We start from the raw sequence: 18,020 nt of genomic DNA, 5'->3' as shown, positions 1-18,020 counted from the left end.
CGTACAAGGTATTTATATACATCCCATATGCTAATTTTAGCCTGATTCATCTAACAATCAACCACATAAAATCAAATTTTATATAAGATATTATATCAGTTTTTTTCTTAATCTAGCTTTTATAAAGTCAAATAGAAAATCTAATAAGCCATAAATTTCTCAAAATTTTCAATTCGGCCCCCTTTTATTTCTTGTGCTCCAATTTGGCCCGATTTGCTTGTTAACTCAAATTTCGATACTCCAGCTGTGTACTTGCTAAAATTAACCAAAAATTACAAACTCTGTAGCAAAAAATACTGAAATTGAGTGCATTAAACATACAAATTGAGCTTGTTATCAAGGGTTGAGAGCTAGAAAAGTAGGACTCAAGATGAATGTTAGAGTATTAAGGTTTTTGGGAGAGGAGAGAAGAGTAGTCCTACTACTGTAACATCTTGATTTTGGGCCTAGTCGGAACAGTGGTTTCGGGACCACAAATCTGATGAGGAAAAATTTATTTTTACTATATTTTTATGGTCTACAATTTCACGGAATGATTTCGTGAAAATTTCGTTCAAAAATTTTGACATTTGGGCACTTAATTTAGTCAAAAGGACTAAATTGTAAAAAGTGCAAAAGTTTAGTTCTACATGTTAGAGGTGTCCAATTGTTATGAACTTTTAAATTGGAGGTCTTTATATGGTAATTAGACCATTGGTCAAGTTATGGACAAAAATGGACATGAGATAAGTGAAATAGGAAATTTTTAAATTAGGGGCATTTTAGTAATTTGGTAATTAAAATGAATTAAAAGGGAAAAAGATGGAAAATTGTGCTCATCTTCAAGCCTTGGCCGAATTTCACAAGGGGGGAGCCATAGTTAGAGTTTTCAAGCTTCCAAGCTCCATAGTAAGTGATTCCAAGCCCCGTTTTTAATGTTCTTTACATTTTTGGAGTCCCGGTAACTTGATTTAGCTTATTCTAGCAATAATTTAACCTAGGGTTCATATTTGGAAAAATACCCATAGGTGAAATGTGTTTATTTTGATATTTTATGGTAGAATATGAAGTCTTAAATTATGTTAAACGATTTGTGCTAAGCGATTTTAAGTGAAAACGAGTAAAACGGCATAATCGGTAAAAATACCTAATGTTCATAAGTAAGTGTTAGAATGGGAATTTGATGTTACCATAGAAGGGAAAAATGTTCAGCATGTTATAAAACATAAGAATATGTGATGAAATTTAATTTTCAAGCTTTGGGGAAAAAGTGTAAATATGTAAAAGTTTAGGGGCAAAATCATAATTTTTCCAAAGTTAGATTCGAGGGCTGTTTTGATAAATGTGAGTATTAAATAAACTAAATTTGCTATTATAGATCAAGAATGAAATCCGGGGTTAGACCGAGGAAAGAAAAGGGTTGAAGACTAAGTTGATAGATTTGACCATATTTTGTACTGAGGTAAGTTTACGGTAAATAAATGCAATATTTTGATAATTATTATTAATGCTGTTATTTTTCAGCAATTATGTATTTATTTCATGAAAATATCTAATGTTGACTTAAGTATGAGGTGACAGAGAATCAGTGATAAAAGCCCCGTTGAAACATTGGGAATGTATGGAATACAAATGTCATGACATTAAGGGAATGAGATCCCATGTAAGACCATGTCTGGGACATGGCATTGGCATCATTGAGATTATGAGAGGTCTCATGTAAGACCATGTTTGGGACATGGCGTTGGCACCTATATGAGAACTCCCATGTAAGACCATATCTGGGATATGGCATTGGCAGTACAGAAAACATCCCATGTAAGACTATGTCTGGGACATAGCTTTGGCATGTATTATCAGACAAGAGACCCGAGTATCCTTAGTATTCCAAGTGATTCAACGGGCTAGTAAATAGACTATGTTACATGAAAGTTCAGATAAAAGCATAATAATAAATTCAGGTGAGTTATAAGGATTGAGAATATCTCAGTTATCAATTGAGAAAGAAATTTCAGCAATGGAGGAGTAAGTTATAATCATGATTTATTTAAGTAAGCAAGTAAGTAAACAAGTAAGTGAGTAAGTAAAGAAGCGAGTAAAGATTCTAATGTTTGATGAAATTTATGAGTATGATTATTTATGATAAATGTTGTTATTTATTTACTTGTAAACTTACTAAGCTTTATGCTTAATTTCTTTATTTTCCTTATTTTTATAGTATCGCCAAGTCAGTTCGAGGATCACAAGGACGTCGGAGTTCGTCTCATACTATCTACGGGCATCTCGGTATTATGTGATTTCGAAACGTGTAAAGCTATGGCATGCATAGAGACTTAGTCATTTTGAGTGCGTTTATATGATATGGCTAATGGTTAGCTATTGAAATGGCTAATTAAGAATATGTGTGGTGTTATGAATGCCTAGGTGATAGTTTATACCTAGAAAATATGAAAGAGTAAAAATTTGCAATGAAACAGTTTTGGGACAACAACAGTGATGTAACTTTGAAAAATCACCAAGGATAGTATAAAATGAATTATAGAGTGAATGATATATAGAATTAAAGCTTATTGAGTCTATTTTCATAGAAAAATAACGGTGTGGGTAAAGGAATTTTATTTTCTGAGATATTTGAATATTTGTTAGATAGGGTCAGAATGGTTTTTGGAGTCCTCTATTCTTACTTTAGAAAATCATTAAAAATTTTACAAAAATAATTATGAGTTATAATTTATATGTATAAATTCCTTAGTGAGTCTATTTTCTGTAGAAACAAGTGAGAACACCATATGAAAATCATACAATGAGAAAATTTATTTTTAGTGAATAAAGGTCAGAGCCATCAGGCAGTGAAATAGGGGAGACTTTAATGAATAAACTGCACTAATTGGCTAAACCAAAAATTCTAAAAATTTTATGGTAAGATAATATATGAGTCTAGTTTCAGTGAAAATTTACGGATCTAAATTTCAAGTTTTTTAACTTGATTTATAATTAAATTAGTGACTGCTACGCAGGTGCACAACATTATGGTGAACAGTGAAATAAATTTTAAAAGCAAATTTTTATTCTCCGAACTAGTAAGTTAAATCAAATAACGCCTCGTGCTCGACTCCGGCAACTGTCTTGTGTAAGGGGTGTTACATGCAATAAACATTCATACATCCATTCAATGCATTATTCCCTTAACATGTACAAACTCAACATTCAAGTTAGTTCAATAATTTCCATGTATCAATAATATATATACCATGATTGATGAGCTCATCAATACCATGATTTCCATTTCCTTGTTATTTTTCCATATTTATCCCGTTGAATTTCTCGGAATTTCGATGGATTTTTAGGGGTACACTTTAGTGTACAAATCCGGGTCCGTCAATTTCTTTTCAAAGATCCATCGAATTTTCCTTTCATTCAACTGAGATTTATTTTCTCTTTTCATCAAGAATATCAATACTTCATCAATTATCATACAATAAACATCCAAATCATATTCACATCAAGAAAATTATATTTCAAGCATTTAAGAATATAATTCAAGTTACATGAACTTACTAAGCACAAAGTGCTTACCCTGTTTCATTTTCCCCTGTGTTGTAGTGTTAAGAGCTCGGAGGTTGGATTTGGTCAGAGACGCATCACACTATCAACCTTAAGATCTCGGTATATAAAGAAACTTTATTTTGGAAATCAATGGCATGTATAAGCTAGTAAAGTAAATGTTAATGTGAAATGAATGTATGGTTAGCCATTGGTATGGCTAACAAATTTTGGTTGTGGTATGTGATGAGGTTATCTTATGAATATGTTAAATCTATCTTGAAATTATGTTGAAATGGACTGGTTGTGTTGGATTGGTCTCGGTTTAAAATTGCAGGGAAGATTAGATATTTATAAAGGGGTTATATTGAGTTCAAAAAAAAAACTTTGGGATTTTGCGAAAAATTTCTTATGGTTTCGATTTAATCCCGGTTTGGTCCCGATGTATGTTTTGGGTTTCGAAGGCCCATCCAAGGGCCGTTATGACATGTTTTGATAAAATTATTCGATAAAATTATTCGGTAATAACAAAAAAATTATTCGGTAAAATCTAGTAATGCCTCATACCCTATTTCGACGACGAATACAGGTAGGGAGTATTACAACTACAATATTGATACATTTGGGTCTTTATAGGAGATTGATGGATCCTACGAATTATGCCACTCAATAGGCTTTGGTGGCCCAATAGAAGGTCCAATCGGATCCAAATTGAGGTAGAGATATAACAATAGTCCCCAATCGAGAGGTAGGTTATAAAGTGACCATACCTTAAGAATATCTATAGGCTACCCCTTGTGGGTGTAGTTGTACCAAATAAAATAACGAGATGGAGGATACAATTATAGGCCCAATGACCCAAGAATATACAATGTCTTGTGAGTCTATTAAAATTCATGTGCACCCTTTTTAATAATGTGTTTGTGGATGGTATTTCTATTCATAGTTGACCCGTATAAATTTCGCTTTCTAATTTAGTGGGTGGTATGCACATTGGCTCGACAATCTAAAAATGTATAATTTATACTCGAATGGTGCAGTTGACAATTAGAGGATCTGGGTTTATGCAATCGACACGTGTCATATGTATACCGCAAATGCGATTATTGGAAATGTAAAATAGAGGAAGTTCAAGCCATTCGTTGGCAATAAAATGTAAAAGATGTGACCCATTTGGTGGTAATATGAAACGTAAGAAAAACATATTATCCATTGGTGGCATAAAACGTAAGAAATGTATACTATCCATTGCATAATATAAAATGTAAGAAATGTGTACTATCCGTTAGACGTAAGAAATGCACAATGCCCTTTGGTGACTGTAACTTTTAGCCTGAGTTTTTGACAAGTAATATTGAAAAAGTACTTATAGAAATTGGTATTATAATTAGTTCTGAAAAATAACTGTTGAACTAGAAAATAATTGTTGAATGTGTATGCTCAGAGTTATAAGATATATTTCTTAAACAAACTTTAATTGTCATTAAGATGATATGCCTCACTTCCATTGAGAGCCCAAAAGGTTCATGGAGGGGCCTGAATGTCCTACTCCCAGACGCATGGGGGGAGACTTATGAAGAGTAATAAAATAAACTTGTTCCTAGACGCATGGAATGAGGCTTACGGAAAGTAATAAAGTGACCCTGCTCCCAGATGTAAGGGGGAGGCTTACGAAAGCTAAGAAAGTGACCTTGCTCTCAGACGTATGGGGGAGGCTTATGGAAAGTAGTAAAGTGGCCTTACTCCCGAACACATGGGGGGAGGCTTATGAAAAGTAATAAACTAACCTTGCTCCCAGATGCACGGAGGAGACTTACAAAAAGATAGTGGTATTACTTTCACATGTAGCCAAAGACTTACAATAGATCTTGCTCCCAAACACATAAAGGGAGGTTTACAGTAAGAAATCGTTGGTCAATCGCACTACTGTTGGCCCTCGCAACCCAAAATTTGTTGGAAAAACGAGTTTGGAAAATGTAGCGGAAAATAAATTTAGGGAAAAACCAAAGTTTTAAATTTTTTTTCCAAAACAAGATCTTGGTTGTGATATCTAAAGTAATAAACACTTAATCAAAATTTTATCTTTTCAATTCGTCTAGGACGAGTACTTCGACCGAGTAGTCTTCTCTGTTATCCTCAAGCTCACGTTTACCGAGTGTGGGCTCGCTTTAAATAAAAAAAAATCACAAAAATTACCAGTGGGGTAATTTTGTAATTTCTCTAAATTTTTGGGTCAAGTTGTAAATTAGAAAAATATCTCTAAAAATTTTCTAAAATAATCTCTTCAGAGAATTTTCTCTCTACAACTTTCTCTTAAATTCAAGTGTGTGTAAATAATGACCTAATGCTCTCTTTATATAGGGAGAGTTTAGAGAGTTAAACTATGATTAAATTTAATCACTTTAATATCAAATTAATATAATATTTATCAAGATAAATATTAGATTAAATTTAATATTAAATCTTATTAAAATAATAGAATGTAGATAAATATTAAATTAAATTTAATATTAAGATAATCACTTTAATATTAAATTAATAAAATGCCTAAGATAAATATTAAATTTAATTTAATATTAAACTATTAAAATAAGAATATTTTTGGTATAATTAGTCTGAAATCAAATTCTCTGGTAGAGTCCTAGTAGGAGTGTAATTCTTCCATTGCTTAACCACCAATGACCAACCGTCGCCGGCCACCGGAACGCTACTGTTCCAGCCACTAGCACCGACGTGTCCGGTGATGCAGGTGTCACACCCTTACGGCACCTGTGCTGGTTCAGTCTGGGTTAATGATGACCCGACTAGTCTGGTCTAGCCACCGGTTGGACCGTCGGTCTAGTTTCACATATTGGGCTTGGCTCACCCAATTTTTGGGTCTTGGTCTCGATTTTGGGCTCTCGGGCCCAATTTATGATATCAAGTCCAATTTTCAAGTTTAATTATCCATTGGGCCAATTATTTGACTTGAAAATTAACTTCCAAAAATATCATATTAATTTTAATTGTTTGATTAATTTAATTTTATTTGATCAAAATTAAGTTTTTCAAAAATCACTTAGATTTTCCAAATTAATTTTTCAATAAAATTCTTCAATCAAATTCTCTAATTGAAAAACTCTCACGACAACTTAATTTAATTTCACATCGAATAAATTGACTCAATTAAATTATTTCAAAAGTCGTAGAATTTACTTCTGATTCAAATGCAGTTTGATCGAGCTTTTTTTGGGCTAGTGAAGGGACCAATCAGACATATACAATTAGGCTCTAGTGGTTGCAATTATGTTCGAAAGCATCATTTCGATAATTAGCAATTATTTAACTATGGAGTCAGTCCACAAGAAGTACGATGATTGAATATTCCTTATTGTATACTCTTTACGAAAGCAATTCATCCAACTGCTTCGTCCAATAACCTTGTCATATGTGTGTTACCCTTATATGATATCCTTGATTCCTTTGAGTTAAATCTGTTCACTCAATACAATCCTATTTTATTGTCACCATTGTATCTTCTTAATGATTAATATGATCACTGCCAACAAATGGCTGTGATAAATTGCTTGTTCAAGAACAAGCAACCCGTGACCACGTTCCATATTTATCAATCCACACAATGCCAATGGGAAGATGTCATTAACTTTTTAATTGAGATATGAATTCCATTGTTGCTAGTAAAGCCATGCCATACACAAGTCATGTACCCAACATACCAGCTATGGGCTCGATCATCTTTAGAGCATAAGCCTCCACTTATATCAAAGCACATGAGTTGCATACAAAATATTTGCTTTAGACAATCAATGAGCTAATATTTGCTTGTCACAATTTTGCTATGTATACAAAATATAAAAGACATAAATACCAAAGACATAATAGTGAAATGTGAAATTAACTTTATTTATTTATCATTCAAATAAATAGAAAACAGTTACATGCTTACTACAATATGAGCACATTTCTCAACAAAACTATGTGGAGAGTATCGTCCTACCGCGTCGAATCACGATCTTCGGCCAAGTCTACTTGGCTTGGATTTATGTGATCGATGTAGAATCATAGGTATCATATGCAGAATTATAGATATGACATAAATGTAGATGGTGGAGGTGACTATCCATGGGAGTCCCTTATGGGTTCCCTTTCTCTAACAATATGCATTATATGAATATACTTATATGCTAGGGGTATAATCACTCATGGAAAGCCCTTATGGGTTTTCTTTCCAAAATACATATAGACATTCAAGCATAGGAAATAATAGATAAACATATCGAGTGCTTATTGTTCGTAGGGTGTAACTATCGAGAGATGAGAATAGAGACCTCGGGTGCAAACCGCCCATGAGGTGTAACCATTTGCGAGTGTGAGAATAGAGATGTCCATTATTTGTGTTCGTTAGGCCTTTGGTCAAGCTGCATGAGCAAGTTTCCTCATAATCAGGTTTTCTAATTTTACACTTAACATTAGATAAATTGAAATAGATTTGAGGAAACGGAACAAACTAAAATTATATCAAATAACATTAAATAGTAAAAAAACCAAAACCACTAGCAAGTTACAGATAATCAATGATAATTTGGATCAGTAAAAATTGAACTAGCCACAAGCCTTAGCAAACCCCATCATCATCCTCCACAAACAATTAAATCACAATTGAACCTTAAAGGCTTAAAAGACAGACATGGTTTAATTATTACCATACTGATTCCCCTTGTTGCAATTAAACTTGATATGTATAGCAGAGAAAAGTTTAGAGTCTAGATATTCGCCATTAGAACTATTTTCAAATCTCTTCATACCTTCACATAGATTTAGCAATTACAAAGGAAAAACTAAAATAGATGGTCGCCAACACCCCAATTCACATATTTTTCCCATTACTACATGGCATCGAACACTCAAAGAACACTTTATATATATAATAAGATTTGAAATATACAAATAGAAATTGAACTAACAAATATAAGAATTTGAAAGTATCCAAAACTTTCTCCTAATAAAGTAATAAAGTCTGAATGACATCATTTATGTACTTATTTTATTTTATTATTATTTGTTTTGAACTTTAGTAAGGTGAGTCACTTGTAATGGATCGACTTTGCTAGAGCTTAATAGGTCCCTAACACCATATAAATGCAAGTGACAGTGACAAGTAAAGATGGTTTTACTCAATAGCAGCAACCATATTTATACATAAAATGTGGCTAGAGATGCATGAGAGACTTATTTGCAGAAACAATGAAATCCAAAATAGAGGAAAACAACAGAAAATTCAAAATAAATGAGTAAAATTAAAACAAAGGATAACATTGAAAAGTTCCAACACATGCTTTATTAGAAAAAACCTATAATGTCCTCAAATGCCAGACCTTAGATAGCAATCTCATATAAACCTTATGTTTAAACAATATTCGTTCTGCATTTTCGACTAAGTAAAGCTTGAAGACAATATCTAATGTGCAAAAATCTAAAAGTTATTCACCAATTACTCTTAGCACATCATCAACAATAAATAACATAAATAAAATGTAGAGATAAATTGAAAATCAAAACAACTCGATCAAAATAGAGTTTACGTCATAGAAAAAATAAAAATTATTGTGGATCGACTCGTATAAACAATGAAATAAAAAAGGTAGAGAAGATCGAACACACATTTTACGTGGAAAACTTCTTCGAAGAGGATAAAAACCACGGGCAAAAAGAGGTTTTGGCTTTTCACTAAATGAGTAAATAAACAAGAGTACAATATGGAGAAAATATACCTAAGTGTACTAAATGTACAAACCTAAAACTTTAAAAATACAACCTTAACTCTCATAAAACAAACCAAAAAACAAAACCTTAACTTTCATAGAGTTCTCTAAAAAAGGGTACAAAATTCTCTCTATAGTTGCCACAACAACTCTCACAAAAATTCATTTGCGACTACATCTTATTGCCCCCAAAAGAAAAGTCCTGTAATACTACTTCTTTTATTACCTCTTAATTGGCCTATCAAAACAATGATACAATGGCCCCTTTAATAGAATATGATTAGAGGTCTAATTGGACTAAAATATCTCTGAAGTAATCAGAGTTTAACTGGGAGAAGAAACCAAATTTATGTGGGGAATACATCGTCACGTCACAACATCCCCATTCGCGTTGTCACGTCGTCGTCCATTGTTGCAACGATGGGAAGCTTCTCGTCATGACATCATCGTCTGTTCGACCAAAAATATGAGGTACACCCCACAAATATCTACCTTGAATTGTATTTACCATACCTTCTTCTCCACGGCTCGTCACGGGTCAAACTAGATCTTTGCAGAACGTCAACCAAGCCCAAACCATTCTCAAACTTAGAAACTGAAAGACTCCTAGTTTTCAAATCAAGGTTGTATAATGCAACAAGGGCCAGTGATACACGAACGAATGTGTGCTTCACAATAGGAGAGAAAAAATTAAGGAAATCAATATTCCATCGACTGTCACCCTTTTCGACCAACCTTTTTTTAAACACTCTGCTTTATCCGAAATTGCTACAATATGAAATTAGTGATTCCATCGAACTTCTTGATATCGAAATTTGTTGTCGCCATCCCTAAATGGGTCGATTGCAAAATTTGAATCAAGCTTTGATACCAGTTTGTTAAGGATTGACCCGTATAAACAAAGAAATAGAAAAGGTAGAGAAGATCAAACACACATTTTACGTGGAAAACTCTTTTGAAAAGGATAAAAACCACGGGCAAAGGAGGCTTTGGCTTTTCACAAAATGAGTAAACAAACAAGAGTACAATATAAAGAAAATAAACCTAAATGGACTAAAAACCCAAAACCCAAAAGAAAACCCTAACTCCTATAAAGCAAACCCAAAAACAAAACCCTAACTTTCATATAGATCTCTCAAAAGGGGTACAAAATTCTCTCCATAGTTACCATGAAAACTCTCACCAAAACTCATCTGTGACTACATCTTGTCGCCCCTAAGAGAAAAGCTCTGTAGTACTACATCTTTTATTGCCTCTTAATTTGCCTATCAAAACAAGGATACAATGACCCTTTTATAGGCTAAGATTAGAGGTCTAATCAGATTAAAATATCCCTGAAGTAATAAGAGTTTAACTAGGAAAAGATAATAGAATTTAACTGGAAGAAGAAACCCAATTTATGTGGGGAACACGTCACCATATCGCAATGTTCCCATTCGCGCCGCCACAATGTCGTCCGTCGTCGCAACATTGGGAAGTTTCTCATTGTGACGTCGCCGTCTGTTTAGCTAAAAATACAAGGCACACCCCACAAAAATAAAATAAAATATTGAACATGAACAAGGGAAAAATAATAATTTCAAAGAGTAATTGTGGCTGCACTAAAATTTGGAACTCATGTTCATTATGCCAATGAAGGACCCGCATGCTTAAGCACTTAGGGTGCAAAGCTACAAGTAAACCCAACCAATCTCGATCAAGAGTACTGGCATGTAAAATAAGATAAAATTTAATTGCTTACATGAAACCATGATATTTATTCTTATATTCAATTTAAGCCATTAAAATTGGACAAAACACTCTTAAGATTAATTCCATGTCAACTGGTTATGGAAGAGGCTGAGTACTTTTGGTTCTCATGAAGCCAATCATTATTCTACAACCAACTCCAAAAAAAATCGTGATATGATTAGAAATTCTATTATAAAACACTCAAAGTTGAATTTTGTTCACACTTACACGTACCTGTCATTCATGAGAAGTAAAAGATCATTACTTCTATCTATTTTGTCTTATTTCAATTTGTATGTGAATAGCTTGAGAGATGCGAGGATCAAAGTAAGTTATATGTATTATTTTCCTACTTACTTACCACCATTGTGCTTTTTTCCATCTAATCTTCTCCATCTACCTTATGGATTTCACTGCATAATCATGATGGCGGAACTACAAATGAAGATGAGAACTTATACATGTTTGGAGGGCAGGGATAAGAACATCCATAGGGACATTTACTAAAATCATGGGGACGTTCACGTTGTTAACAATCTTCAAATCACATCCCTAGTTCCAAAATGGTGTTGGCATTGGTTGATTGAATCATTTAGACCATGTGGCCTACTCTGCTTTGCATTATTGCTTCTAGCTCAATACGTGTGTTATTACTTGCTCTTTTACTCATCCAAGTCGATGAAGGGAATCGGCTCAACTTTGACCGCCCATTCCTTGCCTTTTGTTGTGTATCTATTGTCTTTGCCACCTTGTCTCACCACTTTATCATACAAATATGCCTTTTTTTTTCTCGAGGTTTTTTTGACAGTCGGTCCTCTCTTATTTCTTTTGAGTTTTTTTATTGGATCCAACGTCCCTTCTCGATTTTCCCAAAACTCTAACTCCTAAAAGGAACTCATCTCCAAGAAGTCGCGTCACTTATGCTAGTTTTAATAAATACAATATCAACAAAAGTGAAGACAAGGAAGGTACCCTTCTAAGGTCGAGAGCCGAAAAGGTAAAAGGACTTAAAGATGAATATCTAAGGTATTAGGGTTTTAAGGGTCTTTATAGGAGATTGATAGATCCTAGCCAATTATGCCACTTAGTAGGTCTTGGATGGCCCAATGAAGAGTCTAACCAAGTCCAAATTGAGGTAAGGATATAACATCTTTCATTATCTTTTCTTTTTTTAAAAGTTATTTCCTTTCTTTTTTTTTCTTTCTTCTCTTTCTCTCTTTTCTTTTCTCATTTTGTTTCTTCTTCCCATCAATTCCAAAAAAAATATTTTATGGCGTGAAAGAAGAATGTGATTCTTATGGAGCTTTGAAGTGCACAACTTCTATGTAGGGGAAGTTTCAAATATCTTAAATGTCCCAATAAAATTGATGATAGTGAATAGCATATTGAAGCTGAGTGTATGCAATCCTGCTACAAAGACCATTGATATTCAAGTTCAAAATCTGATCAAGGGGGAATGTGGTAAAAAAGCTTGTTAGAACAAAGCACTGGAAATAAAGTTCTTGCCTTTTGGTGATTGATTCTACGAAGACTAAACTCATTAAATTCAAGAAAAACATATGCACTTATGATTTGGTCATTTCTTAGTGTGTTAGCCCATACCCAGCCAGAATGACGAAGTCGAATGCAGGATGCCACGTCCATTTCTAAATCAACTCAAACAAATAAAAACGTAGCATTGAAGCCGTATCAAAATGTGTGGCACACAATTTATATAATATTCAATTACATGCTTATATAAAAACAAATTAAGCTTTAAAATTTCATTAGATAAGTTATTATATGTCCAAACTATGACCATAACATAACAACTAACCAAAATTATCAACTAAAGACTTATAAAGCTCCCTAAGTGTAACATCCCAAAATTTTCTGCTAGACACATGACACTATTCCGATAATGGATATAGTGAATTTTCGAGAAAATTTGAAAAGTTGTTGGATAAAGTAATTCTTATGAAAGTAAAGTGATTTAGGACATAGGAATTATGAAAAGAATTATAGAAGTGGAAATGTGAAAAGATGACTAAATCGCAAATTTTGAAAAGTTTAAGAATTAAAATGAAAATTTAGCCAAAAGGGAAATAATAGTTTCTATTGCCTATTTGACATGAGAATAAATAGGAATATAAATTGGTATGGTGATAATAACTTTTAAGACTAAATTGAAAAGATTAGGAAGTATATAAACTAAATTGTAATTTTCTCAATTTTACTGAGAGAAAAGGAAAAAAAATATAGTTTTCACTATACATGGATTTACATTAAATATTATAAACGAATTATGAGATTTGAGATTGATAATTGTCTATTATTAAGAAGATATTGTACAAATAGTCAAAAGGAGCAAAATGATAATTTTGTCATAAAAAGGAAATTTGGTCATTTTTCAAGTATTTTATGATGAAAATGTTATATGGATGATATATTTGATATATGAAATTTATTGGGACCATTGGATTATGGTATATGAAAATTAGGCTTCAATTAGTGAGTTTGGGCTTGAAATTTTTGTATATGGGTCCATTTGTGTGCTTTTTAAAGGAAAGAAAAAAGGAACAATGAACCACCCATTAACTCTCCCTTTCTACTGCAGACCAGCCTTCTTCCCTTAAGAGGTTCTCTTCTTGTTCTTCTTCTTCTTCTTTGTTCATTTTTCATGATTTTTCAAGAATTTCAACACCTAACATTGAGTTTTGTTGAAATCACATGGAAATTAACCATCTTATATGGATTCCACCATCATTCCCCTCATTTTCATCCTAAGGTGATGGGGTAGGATTCAAGTTTATGGAAGCATAGTTTTATATTGTGGAGCATCTAAAATTGGATACTCTTATTAATCTTAGGCTAAAGTTTATGAATTACGTAATATCTATGTGATAAAAATTGAATAATTAAATTGTGAATATATATTTAAATTCCATGGCTTAAAAGTGATGAAATTAATTATCATTAAGTTGTACTATATATTGGTTTCATAAGGTGTTATAGAACTTTGGATGCTATAGAAATATTAATAAGTGTGCTTTAATAAACATGAATTATAGTATTGATGTGAGAATATGAGTAATTGTCATTAGAGTTGATAATTCTTACTTTTAGTCGATACCTTGTTAAAAACATGAAATTTATTATGTGAATGATAAATAAAAAGATGACTCTATATGAATTGGAACTGTTATATAAAATGGACATGTGTTTAAAGCCTAAAGAAATGTGAAATGTGTTTGTAAATGCAAAGCACATATGGTGCTTACATATGAAAATGAACATGTGCATAACACCTTTATTAAAATGGATTTGATCATAAGTATGTGACAACACTTAAAGTACCCTTATATGATATATCTATATCTATATCTATACCTATATCTATACCTATACATGTGTGTGTTAATGGCCTTGATGAATATATGTTAATTATAATTGTAAAGTGCCCCAGTAGATTTAGTACAATAGAGAATGCAATTAGCACGTTAATAGGGATTAGATTGTGCACCTAGGAACGACAATATGATACGACATGACGATATGATATGGTGCCTTTTCGGCACAACACTTTGGTGCACTCTTTGGCCCTTTATATGTATATGTATATGTATATGTATATGTATATGTATATGTATGGTGTTGAGATTTGATGCACATTTAGTACGATATGTGAGGAGTTTGAGTGTGATTCCCAAGTATCTGAGTCATGTTTCACTAGAATTTATTATGGACAAAAATGAATTAAATGTTGTTAATGAAATTTAGATGTAACGATAAATGACTAAAATCAAGACAAATTATCATTAATTAAATGTCTTCTAACTAAACGAGATAAAAAGAAAGTAAGTAAAGAAGTAAGCTAATAAGAAATTAATATGATAATATGCTCTAAAGGTAAGTGGCCAAATGAATTTGTCCTTATTGATATTAAGGAAATTGATAATCATGCATGCCTTGGTAAAAGTAATGGAAATAAAAATGTGATGTGTAAAGAATATGTACGAATATATATATATATATGTATATATACGAAAGTATTCAGAAGGTAAGACAAAGGATTAAATATTATATGAATCATTTATGAAAGTATTAAATGTGAATTTCATAGTTATTAGTTAATGAAGTATGAAAATGTAAGTTGAGCCGTAAAAGTCATTAACTTGATGAATCTGTTAATAGTGCTAAAATGTGGTTTGAGAGTATTGATATAAAAAGTTTAAGATGGGCTCGGCACTAATAAAGTAAAGGATAAGTAGGTTTATCTATGGCTGCTTATTAAGCACTTCGAGCGTAATGTGTTATTGGTTTAAACAGGTTGGTAATGAATTCGGCATGAAGTACAAGGCCTAAACTTGGGAGCTTCGCATCATATATCACTTGAGGTTGTAAACTATTTATATTAGTTATTTAATTTGAATAAGGTATTTGTAAAATTTGATTTGAAAATAATGTCAAATCACAGCTGCCGGTTAAGTCTTCTCAGCTCGGACTTATGTGATGAATGTCATGTCGAATCACGACCGTCGACCAAATTGGCTTGAGGTTACGTGATGAAAGTAGAATTATAAGTATGATACAAATGTGGCCAATAAATCCATCTATGGAAGTCCTTCGTGGGTTCTTTTTCTACCAATATACAATATATGAATATACCTATACGTAAGGAGGTATAACTATTTATGGGAACCCGTCATGAGTTTCCTCTCTTAGAGGTACATAAATATGCATGTATAGGCAAATATAGATAAGCATATCGTCCATGGGGTGCAATCGCCCGTTTGTGTGAGAACAACGAAATTACATTGGGTTATAACCGCCTACGGATGTGAGGACATGGATATTGGGTAATAACCATAAATGAAGTGTAACTATCCAAGGGTGTGAGAACAAAGATGTTTGTTATCTTACTTTGTTTCGACACTTTGAGCAAAAGACGTATTTCTGACACAATTGTTAACAAAGGAAGCCTATATGATCCGCCATCATAGTACCCCCAGTAAAACATAAGATCTGAATAGATAAATCATGATCTAATTGCACATCAGTTTATGGAAAAATAGAAAGATCCCATGAATTTGCTCAGTGTTCTACTGATCTGAGCATAATAATCAGATACAAATAATTCAACGATTAAATTTCTTCATTTGATCCTAAGGCTAGTTAAACTAAATAAACAACAGATACAAGATTGTGAACAATAATAATAAATAGTTGGTATGATTACATATATAAGAACAAATCCCCACATGTTTGTCATGATATTACCGTGAAAAATAATGCCACATTTCACCACCTTTACACTCTTTTAATTTCATGGTCACTTCAAACTTAAATCTTTCAAGTTCCATAGAAATGTCAATTTTCTTTCATAAAATTATTCACATGCAAGTCCCTCTACTATTTTCTATCATTAATCACACCATCTCAAGATACTTAATAAAGTAAGCAGCCAAGCAATGTGTTCATAGAAAAAAGAAGAGTACTAAGCAAATTAATCCAAGCTATGCAACAAAGTACTTAATAAAGAAGAAAGGAAATTATGTTTAACCTTAATACCTCTACTACTAGTTACTACAAAAGAGATTTATCAGGACCTAATTTTAGCTTAATCGGTCATGAACAGTTTGTAGTTAAGCCTTCGACTTGAAATATCAATAAGTAAAACTATAAGATTCCAGACCTAGAACGAAACAAAACAAATGGGAATTCTCCTAAACTAAATGGCTCAATGGTAAAATATGGAAAAGAAATTAAAAGGGATTCAAAAGCAACATTCTTCTCATTGTGATAGCCCAATTTTGCCCGGGCCTGAATCACAAACAAATAAAAGGCCCAAACAGAAATCAGATAAAAAAATTAATGGTCCAATTTTAAAAAAGGAGGCCCAAATGGCCCAAACCAAAAAACTAAAGGCGCAGTGGCCCAAATTATTTTACAGAAGCCAGAAACCCTAGGGTTTCTAGCGCCGCACTCCGATTCCCATCACCTCCGTCACCTACAAAAAAAGAGAGAAAAAAGGACAGAAAAGGAAAACAACAACAACAACAACAAAGAAATAGTGTAGCAGAAACAGTAGAAACATTGAAAATATATAGAAAAATCAAAATCTAATAAATTATTCGGCTATAAAAGCAAGACCTAATGTATTTTTTACACATAGAAGAGTAATAAAAAAAAACAGATAAACTTAAAAAGGTGTTTTTTTTTTTATTTTTCGAATCCATTCTTACATATATATAATATATATGTAAAAAAATCTTACTTGAGATACATAGTTGCTGCCACCGTCGTCGGTTCTTTCCACCGATTTAAGGAGCTTGGGAACCCTTTAGGGTTCTAATGAAGGCCTCATCGGAGATAGGCGAAACCTTTCGGTTTCTTTTCCCTCGGCCGAGTGTTGGTTAGATTTCTGAGGATTTAAACCCAGATCTGGGTTCTATTAAAAAAAGGAGACAAAAATAGGGTTTTTTTTCAGTTTTCTGGCCACCGGTGGCCGTCACGGCGGAGGCTCGTCAGAGCCAGGGCCGGCCGAAGAAGGCCTGGAGAGAAAAAAATAAGCTCTTAGATTTTTTTTATTTTATTTTTTAGCTAGAAATGATTTTTTTTGAAGCTTGGTTGGCTTAAATAGGTGATACAAAACAACACTATTTTGGGTCGATTTTTAGACGTGTGTTTTCGCGACCAATGTGTTATTTTCAGTCTCAACCCTTCCACCTTTTATTTATTTTTCAATCTAGTCCTATCTATTTTTATATATTTCCAAATTTTACCATATAATTTCATTTTTGTTTTATTTTGGTCCACCTGAGAAAGGATGCGCATAAGGACAAGGGATATTTTCCTATTCAGTCCCTGTCCTTTTTAGCGTGTTGCACATTAATCCTTATAAATCTATTTATTTATTTTATTACAAATTGCACCTTTAATTTCATTTACATTTTGATTTAGTCCCTTATTTTCAATCTTTTATAAACAATTTTCCTTTATATTTATTTATTTCCTTATTCTTTT

The 18,020-nt window shown here is 32.6% G+C and overlaps 1 long non-coding RNA gene across 1 annotated transcript; it reads right to left on the bottom strand.

Moving 5' to 3' along the window:
* Nucleotides 1–16,759: 16,759 nt before the first annotated feature.
* On the bottom strand, nt 16,760–17,596 carry LOC107956678 (uncharacterized). Its single transcript, XR_001700196.2, has 2 exons — nt 17,272–17,596; nt 16,760–17,004 (listed from the first exon to the last, which is right to left on the bottom strand). It is a non-coding gene; the product is annotated as an uncharacterized lncRNA (long non-coding RNA).
* Between the last annotated feature and the right edge of the window lie 424 nt (nt 17,597–18,020).

The sequence above is a fragment of the Gossypium hirsutum genome, chromosome D07 (genome assembly GCF_007990345.1).
Source record: "Gossypium hirsutum isolate 1008001.06 chromosome D07, Gossypium_hirsutum_v2.1, whole genome shotgun sequence".
NCBI lineage: Eukaryota > Viridiplantae > Streptophyta > Magnoliopsida > Malvales > Malvaceae > Gossypium > Gossypium hirsutum.
Note: the sequence above shows the minus strand (reverse complement) of the source record. Positions and strands in the feature narration are given on the sequence as shown.